This window comes from Hypanus sabinus, chromosome 11 (assembly GCF_030144855.1).
Source record: "Hypanus sabinus isolate sHypSab1 chromosome 11, sHypSab1.hap1, whole genome shotgun sequence".
In the NCBI taxonomy this organism is placed as follows: Eukaryota; Metazoa; Chordata; class Chondrichthyes; order Myliobatiformes; family Dasyatidae; genus Hypanus; species Hypanus sabinus.
In genome coordinates, this window is record NC_082716.1 from 36,591,658 (window position 1) to 36,610,874 (window position 19,217).

At 40.3% G+C, this 19,217-nt stretch overlaps 1 pseudogene; it reads left to right on the plus strand.

Annotated features, from left to right (window-relative positions):
- Positions 1-3,203: 3,203 nt before the first annotated feature.
- Positions 3,204-4,049, plus strand: LOC132402359 (uncharacterized; annotated as a pseudogene).
- The last annotated feature ends 15,168 nt before the right edge of the window (positions 4,050-19,217 follow it).

The following is a 19,217-nucleotide window of genomic DNA, read 5'->3' on the forward strand; positions in this document are numbered from 1 at the left end:
AAATATTTCTTTACAACCTACCTGTGATGCCCCTTTCATTGAGTTATGAACCTGTATTCCCAGATCCTTTTGTCCTACTGCACTCCTCAGTGCCCTATCGCTCACTGTATAAGACCTACCCTGGATGGTTCTACCAAAGTGCAATTTTATGCATTAAGTTCAATCTGCCATTTTTCAGCCCATTTTCCATCTGGTCCAGATCCTGTTGCAAGCTCTGGTAGCCTTCCTCGCTGTTCATCACCTCCCTAATCTTGGTGTCATCTGCAAATTTCCTGATACAGTTAACCATATTATCATCCAGATCATATTGATGACAAACAACAAAGTACGCTTTTCAAAGAATTCTGACAGGTTCATTGGACAAGATTTTCCCTTAAGAAAACCTTGCAGACTTTGTCCTATTTTGTCTTGTGTCACCAAGTTCTCCATAACCTCATCCTTAACAATTGACTCCAATATCTTCCCAACCACTGAGGCCAGACAAACTAGTTTACAATTTCCTTTCTGCTGCCTCCCTCCTTTCTTAAAGAGTGGACTGAGATTTGCAATTTCCCAGTCCTTCAGAATCACGCCAGAAGTCCAACGATTTTTGAAGGATCATTATTAATGCCTCCTCAGTCTCTACTGCCACCTCTTTCAGAACTCTAGGGTGCAGGTCACCTGGTCCGGGTGGCTTATGTACCTTTAGGTCTTTCAGCTTTTTGAGCACCTTCTCCTCTCTTCCCTCACACCTTTCAATACCTGGCACACTGCTGGTGTCCTCCACAATGAAGACCGATGCAAAATGCATATTTAGTTCATATGCCACCTCCTTGTCCTCAATTATTATTTCTCCCTCCTCATTTTCTATCAGTCCTATATCCACTCTCATCTCTCTTTTATTTTTATATAATTGAAAAAAACTTTTTCTATCTATCATGATATTGTTTGCTAGCTTGCTTTCTTATATCATCTTTTCCTCCTAATGATTCTTTTAGTTGCTTCCTGGAGGTTTGTAAAAGCTTCCCAATCCACTATCTTCCTGCTAATTTTTGTTTTGTTGTATACCCTCTCTCTTGCTTCCCTTGTCAGCCACAGTTGTACTGTTTTCCATTTGATTATTTCTTTGTTTTTGGAAAACATCTATTCTGCACCTTCCTCATTTTCCCCAGAAACTCACACCATTGCTGCTCTGCTGTCATCCCTGCCAGCATCTCCTTCCAATTTACTTTTGCCAATTCCTCTCTCATACCGCTGTAATTTCCTTTACTCCACTGAAATACTGCTATGTCAGATTTTACTTTCTCCTTATCAAATTTAATGTTGAACTCAATCATATTGTGATCACTGCCTCCTAAAGTCTCCTTTACCTTAATCTCCTTAATTGCCTAGTTGTAGGCATTCAACAAACTCACTCTCTTGAGCTCCATTACCAACCGGATTTTCCCAATTGATTAATTTAGATTAATTTAGATATCTGATTTTACTTTGACATGGAAGAGACTTTTTCCGGTGATCAGTGTCAAAAATGCCAAATTAAGTCCACTGTGATTCAATGTTGTAGAACAATAAAACATGAAAATTTTCAAGGGGGGCTGGTGAATACTTTATATAGGCACTGTAGATTGGCTGCTTGGGTGGAGTCAACAATAAACTTGCACTCAATGCCAGTAAGACCAAGGAATTCATTGTGGACTTCAGGAAGGAGAAGTTGGGAGAATACAGACCAATCCTCATAGAAGCGTTAGTGGTGGAAAAGGTGAGTGGCTTCAAGTTCCTTGACATCAACGTTCGAGAGGATCCATTCTGGGCCCAATATATTAATACGATCATGAAGAAGGTATGCAGACAGCTATTAGGAGTATGAGGATATTTGGTCTGTCATCAAAGAGGAGGAGAGTTTGAAAGTGAAGAGAATTGCTAGAGGATGATAAGGTGGAATACAAATGCTAGCTGACCAGGAAGGAAGATGATAAAGAAAGCCATTAGGGGAGAGGTGAAGGACAGTTGGAACCGGAACCTCGTGTGCCTGTGTGAATAGAGGGGGTGGTGAAGGGGGTCAGACAGTGGGTGAACTGTGTGGATAAGATGTTGATGGAGGTAGGAGGGGGAAGGGGACAAAAATAGGCAATACAGAGCTGGGGAGATGTTAATGTCCATAATACTTCCCCAGCTGGAGAAGTATCAGAAGGAGATGGTCATGACCATTTTCACAAAGCATTTCATCATGGTAGATGTGAGTTCTACTGGGCGATAGTGATTGAAAAGAATAAGGTGGCGGAGGCCTTTTCTGGCTGGCTGCAATGACTAGTCATCTTCCTTCTGTACCTAATCAAATGGCCACTGAGAGTATGCTCATGGCTTTCTACTGCTGTCCCCAATTCACTTAAAGGTTCAACGTGTTGTGCATTCAGAGATGCTCTTCTGTACATCACTCTTGTAAAGTGTGGTTATTTGAGCTACTGTCACCTTCCTGTCAGCTTCAACCAGTCTCGCCATTCTCCTGACCTCTCTCATTAACTAAGCATTTTTGCCTGCTTACTGGATGTTTTTTTTAATGTTTTTTTGCACCATTCTCTGTAAACTCTAGACCAGTGGTTCCCAAAGTGGGTGATATCATCACCTGGGGTCTGTGAGAGATAAAAGGGGTGGTGGGGGTGTGCTTGGCAGTGAGGTGGGCAGCTGAGGGATTACAGGCTTAATTTAAGAAATTAATTACATATTTTAAGCATTTGATCCTCAGTGCCTCACAATTGATTACAATCATCAAACAATCACCTCATTACTTGCTAACCCACCATTCTCTTAAACTTTGCTGGAAGCGTGTTACAGTTGTTGAAAAGCAATGTGACACTTCTGCACTTAGCATATCATGAAAAATCTAGTCTGAAGAAAAAGTGTTATTTCCTGGCTGGGCCATTCAATACTGTGTTAGCTAGTACAATTCCCAAACTCTAATCAGGCCATGACACAGTTCCTGTGAATTAGTGTATGGCATTCAATGGGATAAAGTTCAGAATCTGTCCTTTCGAATGGTCTTGACTGCATTTCTTAAGCCTAGGCCCAACTGAGAAATCACTGCCCTGGCTTATGTACCTTCAGGCAGCGAGTCAGGTTTCATCTGAGCTATGATGATGCCAATACTTTCCCCTTAATTGACTGCAGCACTTGAGGTTGGACTTGAACAATAGGCGATTGACCACCATCGCTAACCCATAATGAAAATGGCAGAAGCAAATCAAACAAAAAAGAAGTGTAGACAATTTAGCATGGAGTATCTGAAATAGGGATTTAAACCAACACCAAGCAACAACAGTCCTGATGAAGGGTCTTGGCCTGAAACCTCGTCTGTTTACACTTTTCCCTAGATGTTACCTGGCCTGCTGAGTTCCTCTAGCATTTTGTATGCATTGTTTTGATTCCCAGCATCTGCAGATTTTCTCTTGTTGGTGTGAGCCAACTGTAGCCAATGTGTCTGTTGTGTGAAAAATATTTTTCAAATAAGGCAATTTAATTGTCCAGGGTCCTTGAACATTTGAAAAGAATACACTTTGAAAACGTAAACAAGAACTTGACTTATTTTCAGTTACTTCTTGAAAACTTTCAGAAACGGAAAACACTTCAAAACATGTTTGCCAATACTTCACAACAAAATGGTAATGGTTTGCATGCTTCATGCAACAATTCATTGCTCATTGCTAAATCCGGAGAGCTCTATACAATTGGAGAAGAACTGGTTCTGGCAGCAGTAAGGGAGGTTCTGAGAATGGTTTTGCATAAATCACTCAGCATCAGCTCTGTACAAAGACAAATAGATGAAATGTCTGAGAACGTGGAAGACACATCGTGCAACATACTTAGCACAACAGAATTTGCTCTGCAGTTGGATGAGTCAACTTTGCCAAGCAACAAACCTTTGCTTCTTGGTTATGTTGCTTCATAAAAGATTGAAGCATGGGTAAGAATTTTTCAAAGAGAAGGGCCTTCTGCTCACCAACATTCTTGCTTGTACAACAAATGGGGCACCATCAATGAGGACGCTGTCATGGAGTTATTGCTTCCCTGAATAAAACTGCATCTGACATATCTACCATTCACTATGTAATTCTCAGACAACATCTTGTCACAAAAAACCCAAGTGGGCTACACCCATCATTATTAAATACTCTTACCACAGCAGAAAATAAAATAAAATCCTAAGCTCTCAATTCTCAATTATTTTGAAGCTTTGTATTGAGAATGATGATCAGTCTGCATGCTAGCTGTTGCACACAGAAATCTCTTGGTTCTCAAAATGAAACTGCCTGAGGAACTTATATGTGCTATCTGAAACTGTGACAAAATTCTTTGAAGTCTCAAATGCTTCATTCAGCAATCAACTCAAAAATATTACGCATGACATTACTTATTTGTCAGAATTATTCACAAAGGTTAATGAAATTATGTGAATTGTAATGAAATAATGTGAATTTTATCAAAGTCAAATCAGTTTGATCCCACATTTCTGTCCAAGTTAACCCTATTTAAGTGTAACATTGGCAGTCACAACCCTTTTCTAGCCTTTCTGAGTTGGAAGAGAAAGAAAGAATGGCAGATGATCATTTTCAAGTAAACTGTGCCCACCTGAGTGAGCTGCATAAAGACATGTCAGAGAGATTTCATGGATCTTCACTGAACACTTGTAATGAAGAATTAACAAGAAGGATAGACGAAGAACTGATCTTGCTGCAAAGGCAACACGAGTGAATGTGCAGATGCTGGAAATCAATAAAAACACAAAATGCTGGCAGAACTCAGCAGGCCAGACAGCATCTATGGGAGGAGGTAGTGATGACATTTCAGGCCGAAACCCTTGACTCACTCCTTATGAAGGGTTTTGGCCTGAAACATTGTCACTACCTCCTCCCATAGATGCTGTCTGGCCTGCTGAGTTCTGCCAGCATTTTGTGTTTTTATTTATCTTGCTACAAAATGACTTTATGGTAAAGCTGAAGTTCAAGAGTTTTGGTTGCAGAAATAAATCTTTGAACGCTATCCTGCACTGTGGAAAAATGTCAAGATGTTATTTATGCCTTTTCAACATCATATTTACTGGAGCATAATTTCAGTGTATTCGCTCAGCTGCTTTCAAAGTAGTGAATCAAGCTGCACATTACTGAAGCTGAGGACCTGAGACTCCTTCTGAGTGACATTCAGTCTGATGTTGGGAAGCTTGATATAGCTGCATGAAGTCCAAACATCTTATTAAAGGTGAAAAAGCAATGAAGTAGTGAATAATTGGATGACTAATGTACACTCTAAAATTGTTAATGAATACTGTTTTTACTGTAATCAAATAAAGAAATTATGTTATTTAAGCCTTATATAGGTTTGAATCATTTTTGCAATTATTTGTCACTGCTTTGAATTTGTAGATCCTATTTTAGACTGTAATACCATAAGACACAGGAGTAGAATTAGGCCATTCAGCTAACAGAGTCCACTCTGCCATTTCATCATGGCTGATCCCGGATCCCATTCAACTGCATACACCTGCTCCCTCACTTGATGCCCCAACTAATCACGAATCTATCAACTTCTGCTTTGAATATACCCATAGACATGGCCTTCAACACAGTCTGTGGCAGTGCATTCCACATATTCACCACTCCTTACCTCTGTTCTAAAAGATCACCCCTCAATTTTGAGGCTGTACGCTTTAGTTCTGGATACCCCCACCAGAGGAAATATCCTCTCCACATCTGCCTTATCTAATCCTTTCAACATTTGGTAGTTTTCAATGAGATCCCCATGCATTCTTCTAAATCCCAGTGAGTACAGGCCCAAAGCTGCCAAACACTCCTTGTATGTTAACTGCTTCCTTCTCAGAATCATCCTCATGAACCTCATCTGGACTCTCTCCAATGATAATACATCCTTTCTGAGATAAGGGGCCCAAAGCTATTGACAACACTCCAAGTGTGGCCTAGCTGGTTTCTTTAAAAGCTTCAGCATTATCTCCTTGTTTATATATTCTATTCCCCTTTAAATAAATGCCAACATTGCATTTGCCTACTTTACCACAAACTTAACTGGTGAATTAACATTCTGGGAGTCTTGCACGAGAACTCCTAAGTCCCTTTGCACCTCTAATGTTTGAACCTTCTCCCCGTTTTGATAATAGTCTACACTATTGTTCCTTTTACCAAAATGCATTATCATACGTATCTCAGCACTATATTTCATTTCCCACTCTTTAGAACATTCTTCCAATTTGTCTGTCCTGCTGCTATCGCATTGCTTCCTCAGCACTACCTACCCCTCAACCTATCTTTGTACCATCCACAATCTTTGCCACAAAGCCATTAATTGTACTACCTATCATTGACAAACAATGTGAAAAGTAGTGGTCCCAATACTGGACCTGGAGGAACACCAGTAGTCACTGGCAGCCAACCAGAAAAGGCCCCTTTAATTTCTACTGCTGCCTCCTGCCTGTCAGCCATTTCTCTATTCATGCCAGTACTTTCCTGTAATGCCATAGGATTTTATCTTGTTAAGCAGCCTCATGTGAGGAACCTTATCAAATGCCTTCTGAAATCTAAGTAAATGACATCCACCACCTCTCCTTTGTCCACCCTGTTTGTTACTTCCTTAAAGAACACTCACAGATTAGTCAAGCAAGATCTCCCTTTACAGAAACCATGCTGACTTTGACTTCTTTTATCAATAGTCTCCAAGTACCCCAAAAACTTGTCCTTAATAATGGTCTTCAACACTTTTCCAACCACTGAAGTTAGGCTAAATGGCCTATAATTTCCTGTCTATTGTCTTTCTCCCCTCTTAAAGAGTGAGGTAACATTTTCTTTCACTGTGCATCATAAAACAAAGTGCTTTATAGTTTCTATGTAAAGGCCAGAAAAGGAGAAGGAGGCACTGGGGATGTGGTTTGGGGCCGATGGGGGTGGTAGCTGAAAAAAAGTTTAGGAACCTGTTCTAAAGACTGTTTGGAGGAGAATCCCAGGAGATCAGCAGTCTCTGAGATACTCAAACCAACCCATCTGGCACCAACAATCTTCCATGGTCAAAGCCACTTAGATCACAATTCTTCCCCGTTATAATGTTTGATCTGAACAACAAATGAACCTCTTGACCATGTCTGCATGCTTTTATGCATTGATTTGCTGCCTTCTCTTTGGCTGATTAGATATTTGCATTAACGAACAGGTGTACTAGTGTACTAATAAACTGACCTTTGAGTGTATGTCAGTGGTTTGGATGATGGAATTCATGGCTTTGTGGCCAAGTTTGCCAACGATGCGAAGATAGGTGGAGGGGCAGATAGCGTTGAAGAAGCAGGGAGTCTGCAGAAGAACTTAGACAGACTAAGAGAATGTGCAAAGAAGTGGCAGATGAAGGGAAGTGTGTGGTCTTGCACAAAGAAAGAATAAAGGCATAAATCATTTTCTAATCTGGGAGTAAATTCAGAAATCAGAACGGAAAAAGGGACTTGGGAGATCTCATGCAGGACTCTTTAAAGGTTAACTTGGAGGTTAAGTTGGTTGGAAGGAAGGCAAATGCAATGTTAACCTTCATCTTAAGAGGATTAGAATATAAAAGGAAGGATATAAAGCTGTGGCTTAATTCAATAGTCAGACCACATTGTGTATTGTGAGCAGTATTGGACTCCTTTTATAAGGAAGGATGTGTTGACATTGCAGAGGGTCCAGAGAAGGTTCATGAGAATGATCCAGTGAATCATTTACTGATTCACTGAGAGAGTCAATTATTCTCACAGCAGTCCTCACAATCTGCTGCAAGACCAGAGAGCACAGAAGCCACAAAGGACACCTATAAAGTGCTTTGTGAATAATTGAAATTAGCCACAAAGGCTATCTGTCTCCTACATGCATACTTCTACAAAGCCAGGTGGAAGGAAGGATGGTTCTCTGGAATTCTTTGCTCTAAACAACAGTAAGAAGTTATTCACATGGCTGAATTCTTAAAGTGCTGCCAACCAATATTACAGTTTACATTCCTGCTTAAGAAAGTCGGTACTTCTTTCTCTAAGGTATTGGCAACATACCTGCTGCCAGTGAATGATGTAAATGATGATAAGGGAATGGAGTTTGCAACAGGGAATGAAAACTGTTGTCTAGATCTTCATGATGTTGAAATGGTTTACTCAAAGTTGGCATCAACCAGGGATATGGAGGAAAGAGATGGTGATGGTTCAGGAGAGATGGCATTGGGAGACAGATGGGTGATGTCAACAAAGGCTGAAATTAGCCACTTACCTTTGGACAAATGATATTGAGGAGTAGCATGGACACAAGCAACAGGAGGAATCTAAGGAGAGGTTCTCAGAGCTCTCCAGAGATAGTAGTGTGAGAACAAAAGAAAGATTGTTGACTCTGAAAGGATATAAAAGATGAAGGTTAAAGGTCGGGCAGAATAAAAACTTAAGGAAACTATTACCATCAGGAATAAAGAGACAGATCAGCACTGACCCTGATCTCTGCTTGATTGTTGCTGAGGCAAGTGCAATGTTACAGGAGTTTTCTGTGAGAAAGATGCTTCCCAACTATTCTGTAATTCCTGCCCTATGGATTAGCATTGTCACATGGCTGAAAGTAGAGGGGGGCAAGGTGAAGTGAGCATCTCAACTACTGCATCTCTGACTGACCAGGATAATGCTGGAGGACAGCAACAGTTGTTCTAGCACAATTTGCACACTTCACATCTGCCTCTCTGCTGATTCTGAGTCCATTAATGCTATGTCATACATATTAGAGTTTGCAGATATTGTAGGTTGTACAATGCATACAGGAATGGTGACCTTTAAATCATCTTTGTACTTCTATTGACATGCCTACTGTATTTAGGGTATTTTTACTAATTTTATGTGCATTGCTGTAAGCCCAAATTTATTGGGGCCCATATTCATAGACCTCTCTAAGTTGCCATGCAGTTGATAAGGTGGTTAAGATGGCAATGGTGTGTGACATTCACCAGTCAGTAGATTGGGTTTAAGAGCCATGAGCTAATTGTTGCAGCTCTATAAAACAAACTTTTGTTAGATCATACATGGAATATCGTGTTCAGTTCTGGTCACCTCACTATAGGAAGGATGTGGAAGATTTAGAGAAAGTACAGATGGAACATGTCTCACAAGGGAAGGCTGAGCGAGCTAGGTCTTTCTTCTTTGGACCAAAAGAAGCAGAGAGCTGACTTGATAGAGGTGAATACGATGATAAAAGGCATAAATAGAGTGGACAACCAGCACCTTTCTTCCCCGGGGCGGCAATGACACTACATTTTGAAATAAGTCTCAACAATTATGTTGTCAAATAAAATTCAAGCAGTGATATGGTTGAAAAGACAACATCTGCATGTTTGAACAACTTTCAGCCTCCTAGAGCATTGTGGGAACTAGATTAACCCTGACATTGGCATAATGTCTCTTTTTAATTCAAAAAGAGCATAAAAGTTAGAAAAATATGTTAAAAATTCAGTGGTTTGATTGAGTTATGAAAGACTTTGAAGAATGCTTTTATTTGTTATAAAATTATTCGCTAGAATATTACTCCAAAGCATAACCAGAACAAACAAAAACAAGGCATTATAATTGTCACAATAAAAACTCAGGTAAGTTTTGACATGGGGAAGCCCAGGAAAGAACAGCATGACAAAACCAATACTCTAGTCTGCTATGTAGATCATATGTTATCTGGCATGGCATTGTAGCCGTTAGCACAACACTTCACAGTGCCAGGTATCAGAGATTCACTTCTTGCAGCTGTCTGTTTGGGGCTTGTGACCTTGGCAGTTTCCTCTGGTATCCTCTAATTTTCCAAAGATGTACAGATTTGGGTTTGGGTGAGGGTTAGGATTAGTAACGTATGAGCAAACTATGTTGGTGCCAGAAGCAAGCTGATGCTTATGGGCTGTCCCTAGCACATCCTCGGGTTTTGTTGGTCATTGAACTCCCTTGAACACCATTTCATTAGACAGCTTTTGCACTAGTTATTTATTTTGTAACTTAAAGTAATTTTGTCTTGTACTGTATGCTGCTGCAAAACAACATATGTCAGCTGATTTTGATTCTGACCCTTGAAGTTATATAAATGAAAAGCACTATCAATCACCAAAAATAAGAGACTTGGCACCTTCCAATGATTTCCAATGCAAAAAATACAATAGTAGTTCAAGGAAACGTTCGCTATAATCTTCGATGAAGTTCAACAGCCCTCTCCAATCAGATTGCATCATTTTCAGCGAAACATATCAACTCCCAGCTTCTGACATCATTCCCCCTCTCCACCCCCTCATGTGCCTTTTACCCTCCCCCAATCCATCTATCACTTGCCAGCCATTGCTTCAACCCTAACCCTCACCTTCTGAACCATCTTCTCTCCTCCTTCTTTCCAGATGAAGGATCTTGACCCAAAACATTGCCTCTCCATTTCCCTCTATAGATGCTACCTGACCCATTGAGTTGTTCCCAAGCTTTGTACATTGCTCCAATTTCTGCTGTATATTTTATGTCAAATTCTTCTTGTCTGCAAAGGAAGGAGACTTTTATTCCACAGTCCTGTGTATCAGTTGAACTGAATTTTCTTTTGGCCTAGTTATTTGCAAAGCCACAACTTATTATCTGTCTCTAGTCTTCCTGAGTAAGTGTTGCTGAGGTGACTATCTGAATTTTCCAGGCTGAGTAGTGAAGGAAGGGATGCACACAGTGATGTTTGGAAATGAGGATACTGACCCATCAACGATAAAGGAAACATGATGCACTTCCATGGGAAGGTGGTGTGGAAGGATCCTTGATGCTGACACTAATTCTATATGCCTGCTACCAGCCCACTGCTGGGTAGTCACTGCAAGCCAAAGAAACTAAGAAAAAAAAACTAAGAAACTTGATGAGGTTTCTTGTAGTGCGTCTTGTAAATTGAACTCACTGCAGCCATAAGGCAGAAGGAGCAAAGTCTAATGTTAACAAGTTTTATGTTGCATTCCCAGAAGTGAAAAGAAATGTACTAAACCATTGTAACATACTTCCTGTCTTCATAAACTGCATTTATTTGGAACCTTCTTTGGAGCATTTCCTAACTCTCTTGTTCTGGATGAGTTAGGACTAACTTTAGGAACTGTTACAGGTGAACTGAGATGCCACTATCAAGCCTTTTATTTCTCATCTCATAAGTCTGTAATAATAAGATCATAAGACCATAAGATCATAAGATATAGGAGCAGAAGTAAGCCATTCAGCCTACTGAGTTTGCTTTGCCGTTAAATTATAGGCTGATCCAATTATTCCAGCCATCACCATTCCCCTGCCTTCTCCCCATACCCTTTGATGTTCTGGCTAATCAAGAACCTATCTATCTCTGCCTTAAATGCACCCAATGACTTGGCCTCCACAGCCACTTGTGGCAACAGATTCCACAGATTTGCCACCCTCTGGCTAAAGTAATTTCTCCACATCTCTATTCTAAATGGACGTCCTTCAATCATGAAGTTGTGCCCTCTTGTCCTGGACTCCCCTACCATGGGAAATAACTTTGCCGTATCTGATCTTTTCAGGCCTTTTAACATTTGGAATGATTCTATGAGGTCCCCCTTCATTCTCCTGAGCTCCAGGGAATACAGTCCAAGAGCAGCTAAACGTTCCTCATGCAGTAACTGTTTCTTTCCTGGAATCATTCTCGTGAATCTTCTCTGAACCCTCTCCAAAGTCAGTATATCCTTTCTAAAATAAGAAGCCCAAAACTGCACACAATACTCCAAATGTGGTCTCACAAGTGCCTTATAGGGTCTCAACATCACATCCCTGCTCTTATATTCTATACCTGCAGAAATGAATGCCAACATTGGATTCGCCTTCAGCACCACCGACTCAGCCTGGAGGTTAACCTTTAGGGTATTCTGCACAAGGACTCCCAAGTTCCTTTGCATCTCTGTATTTCAAATTCTCTCTTCATCTAAATAATAGTCTGCCCGTTTATTTCTTCAACCAAAGTGCATGACCATACACTTTTCAACATTGTATTTCATTTGCTGCTTCTTTGCCCATTCCCCTAAACTATCTAAGTCTCTCTGCAGGCTCTCTGTTCCTCAATACTACACGCTCCTTCACCTCTCTTTGAATCATCGGCAAACTTAGCCACAAATCCATTAATTCCATAGTCCAAATCATTTGACATGCTGTACATTGTAAAAAGTAACGGTCCCAACACCGACTCCTGTGGAACTCCACTAGTAACCGGCAGCCAGCCAGAATAGGATCCCTTTATTTCTACTCACTTTTTTCTGCCGATCAGCCAATGCTCCACCCATGCTAGTAACTTCCCTGTAATTCCATGGGTTCTTATCTTGCTAAGCAGCCTCATGTGTGGCAGCTTGTCAAAGGCCTTCTGAAAATCCAAGCACACCACATCTACTGCATCTCCTTTGTCTCCTCTGCTTATAATTTCCTCATAAAATTGCAGTAGGTTAATCAGGTAGAATTTTCCTTTCAAGAAACCATGCTGGCTGTAGCCTATCTTGTCATGTGCTTTCAGGTACTCTGTAATCTCATCCCTAACAATCAATTCCAACAACTTCCCAACCACTAACAATCAGGCTAACAGTTCTATAGTTTCCTTTCTGCTGCCTCCCACCCTTCTTAAATAGCGGAGTAACATTTGCAATAAATGGTAGCTAATGAGCTACAGGGTAGTATTTTACTTCTGTGACTTACATGATCATTAAAGGCCTTGAGATTGAACTTCTTATAATTTTATTGTAAGTTACTTGCTGTAAAAATACATTATTTTTCTTGAGCTCATTTTATTTTACTTGTATAATTAACCGACAATTGCACAAAGTGCAGTAAAAGCTGGAATGATCTAGATAATGGTAACACAAGATATGACCTGATCATCCTGAGAATCATATGATTTACACTTCGGTAGCAGAAGTTTATTATTTTTGGCAACAGATCATTAGCCAAATAGTCTATTCAATAGATATACTAGATATCTGTGAACACATAAATCTTAGTAAGAAATAAGAAACAAGGAAGTCTCCAACTACAATTGTAAGTGTCGCTATTTTTGACAAAATTTGACATGGCAAACATTTGTACGGAGAGAACTACTTCCAACATTTGAACCGTTTCCTGTCTGTTCTATTGCACTTGCAGTTACCTGCCACCTGGTGGTATGGTGCAGGTCCTGTTCCAGTGTCAGGACACAGCTTTTTTGTCCCATTTTATTTCTAGTTCATGTAAGTAATGCATTTATTTTGTAAAATAAAATGTTTGACATTTCTCATTTGCATCCTATTGATACTTCATCTTTACTGAACTGCTTTTCTCATTTTCTTATTGCATCCTTCTGAATAGAAAAGCTTTTCATTATCTCAGTTCAAAATTATCACACTTTATCCTGAAGCAATGCACTCTCTCATCCTGTTCTGAGAAACTCTCTTAATATCCACTTTTCAGAATGCCAGATTCCTCTGTTCTTATATAACTCAAAGGTTATGGGACTATACTTACTTCATTATGCCTTATAGAGCAACTTCTCAGTCCTGTGAACACTTATTGCAAAACCTCAAATGGAAGTATGTTTTTCCTTAGGTATGGAAGCCAAAACTACAGAGGAGTGGAACTGCAGAAGTCCAATACAATTGTATAAAAGAAATCAAGAAGATTAAAAGATTAGTTCTATTTGTCTTATGCACATTAAAAAATACAGTGAAAATATGTCATTTGCATCAAATCAAAACCATTGCAATAAAGAGTTCTGATGCAGGTTAATAATGAGGGGCTTCAACTCAAGACTTCAAGAACTACTTTGTTCCCCTATAGATGCTGTTCAGCCTGCTGAATACTTCCAGAAGGCTGCTTGTTGCTCCAGGTTCTCGTTTCCGCAGTCTCTTCTATCCCAAGAGAAAGATGCACTCAGCGACCACTTTATTAGGGAAAACTGCTCATTACTGCAAATATTAAATTCAGCCAATCACCTAGCAGTAATTCATTTCATAAAAGCATGCAGGCATAGCCAAGAGTTTCAGTTGTTGTTCGGACCAAACATCAGAATGGAGAAGAAGTGTGATCTAGGTGACCTTCACCGTGGAATGATTGTTGGTGCCAGATAGGGTGGTTTGAGTATCTCAGAAACTGCTGATTTCTTGGGGGTTTCACACACAGCAGTCTCTAAAGTTTACAGTGAATGGAGTGAAAAGCAAAAATAAACATCCATTGGGTGACAATTCTGTGAATGAAAACCCCTTGTTAATGAAAGAGGTCAGAGGAGAGTGGCCAGACTGGTTCAAGCTGACAGGAAGGCAATAGGAACTCAAATAACCACATAGAGGTGCCTAATAACATGGCCACTAAGTGTACTTCCTCTACAGGTTGTTTCCTGCATTTGTTTGTTATCTTCCTGTGTTCTGGGTATAAGTTCATTCAGATTCTTCTGAATATTGATACTGAACAGTTTCTCAACAAGTTGCAATAACAAAACTGCCAACATTTATCATCATTACGCAGTGGAACTACAGGCTATGCATGTCAAATTAAATGTAGAACTCAAAAAGTTGCCATGATAAATGTGCAGCTAAATGCCATTAGGTAGATGGTAACTGGAACACTTACTTCAATTGAGTCACTACTGGTCCTTTCCCACATTTACGGACTGGCAGTTGCTGCTATTCCAACATCCTTCATAAGATACGAATACTGTGCAACTTCAAGCTCTCTATTAATTCACAGCTGCACAAAAGGAGGAAGTCATGGCGGGATTGTCTACTGAGCCATTGTGGGTGGAAGTCAGAAACAGGAAAGGGACAGTAACTCTACTGGCATTTTTTATAGATCCCCCCCCCCAACAGTAACAGAGACATCAAGGAGCAGATGGGGAGGCAGATTCTGGAATGGTGTAATAATAACAGGGTTGTTGTGATGAGTGATTTTAACTTTATTGATTGGCATCACCTTAAAGCAAGGGGTTAGATGGGGTGGAGTGATCAGGAAGGTTTCCTGTTGCAAAATGTAGATAAGCCGACTAGAGGAGAGGGTGTACTTGATCTGGTATTGGGTATTGAACCTGGTCAGGTGTCAGATCTCTCAGTGGGAAACCATTTTGGAGGTAGTGATCACAACTCTATCTCCTTTACCACAGGAGCAGAAAATTTGGGAAAACATTTAATTGGGGCAAGGGGAAATATAATGTTTTTAGGCAGGAACTTGGGAGATGATGTTCTCAGGGAAATGCACAGTGGAAATGAAGCAAATGTTCAGGGAACATTTGCATGGCGTTCTGCATAAGTATGTTCCATTGAGGCAAGGAAAGAATGGTAGGGTAAGAGAACTATGAAGGGTAATTTATAAGTTCGTGGCCTAAGGTAGAAGGAGTCGATTTTAGAAAACCTAGCACATTTATTTTTCAACATAGTTCCCTCCTACATTTACACACTTATTTCAGCGGTCATGGAGCATACGGATCTTAGACCTCCAGAAAGTGTCCACAGCAGGGGTGATTGATAAGTTAATGGCCTAAGGTAGGAGATGAGTTATACAGTTCTCGTTACATGCACATGCAGTTCAACTCTTTGAGTGATTATGCAGAAAGTTTGAAGTTAATAACTCATCAGGAGTGATTGATAAGTTCGTTGCCTAAGGTAGAAGGAGATGAGTTATTAACTTCAAACTTTCTGCATAATCACTCAAAGAGCTGACCTGCACGTGCATGAACATGGCCTTTTCTCCTTGGAGAGATGGAGGATGAGAGGTGACCTGATAGAGATGTATAAGATAATGAGACGCATTGATCGTGTGGATAACCAGAGGCTTTATCCCAGGTCTGAAATGGCTAACATGAGGGGCCATAGTTTTAAGGTGCTTGGAAGAAGGTACAAGGGGGATGTCAGGGGTAAGTTTATCACACAGAGAGTGGTAGGTTACTTGGTCGGCACAACATTGTGGGCCAAAAGGCCTGTAATACCCTGTAGATGCTCTATGCTTCTATCTCAGAAAAGCCACCAGTCAAGCTGGCCGCTGGGGGAAACAAACTTATAGATCTTGAACAGAGAACAGATTATCCAGATAGCGGGAATGGTGGGAAGCATCTAAAGCAACAAGCACCACGTCACTGACCATTTGGCATATTTTCTGTCCCTGCTATAGATACAATATATTTATGACCTCAATTGCTATCAGTTGTACTATGTCAGCATGCTACAGACCCTTGTTTACTTATGTTTCTCTCTACCTTTTTATACAATTATGGAGGAGTTACTATCTTAATTAATACTTGGTTCTAATTTACTTTCATTCTGCTTTCCCTTCCTCTATCAAAGTTTTAATCATCCTGCAATAGTTTAATATTATTCATGGTTACTATCCTTCTTGGCAGAACTGTATTCTTTTATTTTCAATCCAATACCATTTTATCTTTTCAACAAAGCATAAATTGATCACTTTTCCTCAGGTGTTTTAAATTCTCAATGGAATGTACTTGACAATTTTGAAATATTTCTTTTTTTTAACCTTTCAATCTAATTTCCAAACATTTGCAAAATTATTTTTGTTTCAGATTTAGATACATCATTCCTGAAAAGTGGAAAATTCAAATCATATTATGATCACTCTTTCCTGGATGGATCCCTTATTCATTTCCTAGTTAACCATGTTTTATTAAACAGCTCAAAATCTAAGACAACCTGCATATATATTTCCTAACATAATATTTTCAGAATCAGAATTAGGTTTATTATTACTTGTATGTGACATGAAATTTGTTAACTTAGGTGCAGCAGTTCAATGCAATACATAATCTAGCAGAGAGAGAAAAATAATAATAATAATAATAATAAATAAAATAAAACAATAATAAATAAACAAGAAACTCAATTACGTATATTGAAAAGTTTTTTAAAAATGTGCAAAAACAGAAATACTGTGTATTAAAAAAGGTGAGGTAGTGTCCAAAGATTCAATGTCCATTTAGGAATCGGATGGCAGAGGGGAAGAAGCTGTTCCTGAATCACTGAGTGTGTGCCTTCAGGCTTCTGTACCTCCTGCCTGATGGTAACAGTGAGAAAAATGCATGCCCTGGGTGCTGGATGTCCTTAATAATGGATAGTGCCTTTCTGAGACACCACTCTAAAGGTGTCCTGGGTACTTTGTAGGCTAGTGCCCAAGATGGAGCTGACTAGAATTACAACCTCTGCAGCTTCTTTCGGTCATGTGCAGTAGCCCCTCCATAGCAGAATGTTCTGTCGGAATGTTCTCCACATTACAACAATAGAAGTTTTTGAGTGTATTTGTTGACATGCCAAATTTCTTCAAACTTCTAATAAAGTATAGCCGCTGTCTTGCCTTCTTTATAACTACATTGATATGTTGGGACTCAGAGATCTTGACACCCAGGAACTTGAAGCTGCTTAATCTCTCCACTTCTGATCCTTCTATGAGGATTGGTATGTGTTCCTTCATCTTACCCTTCCTGAAGTCCACAATCAGCTCTTTTGTCTTACTGATGTTGAGTGCCGGGTTGTTGCTGTGGGACCACTGCACTAGTTGGCATATCTCACTCTTGTACACCCTCTCGTCACCACCTGAGATTCTACCAACAATGGCTGTATAGTCAGCAGATTTATAAATGGTATTTGAGCTATGCCTAGCCACACATTTTTGAAAAATCTCTCAAATACCTCTATAAATTCATCATTTGAGTAAAGGAAAACATTTTTCGTGTGAAAAATATGACCAGAGTCATCTGTTTATTCTAGCCAAATAAGAATGGCTGATTTATTTGATTTATATGACTCTCCCATGAGCTAGTGGAAAATTCACAACAGGCAGGCTTGTCTGAACTGAATGTTGACTTCAGGTCAACCTGGAGTGCATAATAAATTTGGAAGCTGCTTCTTTAGTGAAGGACAGGCTGTGAAACTATATCCCTTCTAACAAACACAGGTAACTATATCTGAGTCAGATAATGGAAAGCTCGAAGCAGTTGACCTCTCTCATCTATAACAGTCACAGGTAAGTGGAGTGGAGTGGATGAAAATTCTTTCAGCATTGGGGAAAGACACAACCTTGCAGTAAAGCCACAGTAATACCATATTGGGAGAACAGAGTTCAACAATTAAAACATCCAAAGCAGTCATTAACAGAGTAATGTTCCCTCAGACGATGAAACCCTTAATAAAAGGCACTCATTTTAATCAGGGGCCAATGAGTTAAAAGCTGTAATGCAAAAGGTTAAGTGATTATGAAAAGAGGTCAATTTAATGGGATTTAACTGAATTTTCTCATTACCAATGATATTATGCACTGTAGGTTTCGACAAAAGCAACAAAAATATTTTCTTCAGCAGAACTAAAGCTTAGAAGGTACACGGAGCTCAGAAAAATAGAGGGTTATGCTCAGTTTCTAGGGTAGGTCACATGGTCAGCACAACACTGTGGGCCAAAGGGCCTGACTGTGCTGTAGATTTCTATGTTCTAGAACAGAAATTCGAGACCTAATGTACTGTTGCCGGAGCAAGAGTGGCAGTGAGAACTGAGAGCGGAGGCTGCAGCGGAAGAAGCTGAGGCGCGACTGCGCCACAAAGCGCTGGTGGGGGCAGTCGCCAAGGGAAGAGTTGGACTTGGACACCTTGAAGTCCCCCATTTTGACAAAGTACAAGGGAAATAGCGACGAGAACTGGTCCAGAATGAAGTAAAGGCAGCTGTGAAGGAGGAGAGGACCAGCAGAGCAGTGGCAATGAAACAGCAAGGAGCCTGGACCAAATGGGAGCAGGTGATCGAGTGAAAGATCACGTGAAACGATCTCTGGAAGGAGGATCCACACCGCATCAAGTTCGTTATCCAGGTTATTTGTGATGTCCTTCCTAGTCCATCCAATCTTCACTGCTGGGGCTTTGCAGAACGACCAGCTTGCCCCCTCTGTGAGAAGACCGGTACGCTGGAGCATATTCTGAGCTGCTGCCCCAGAGCTCTTGCCGATGGCCGTTATCAGTGGCGGCACGACCGGGTCCTCCGGACAATTGCTGAGACAGTCTGCAGCACCCTTATCATCTGCCGGAAAACAAGTCTGGCCAAGAATACAGTCTGCTTTGTCAAAGAGGGGGAAAGACCAACAGAACACCAGAAAGCAGCCGAGTTGCTCTTCACTGTGCAGGACTGGAAGCTAAAAGCAGACCTGGGAAATCAGCTGAAGTTTCCTCCCCGCATCACAGAGTCTACATTGCAGCCCGACATTG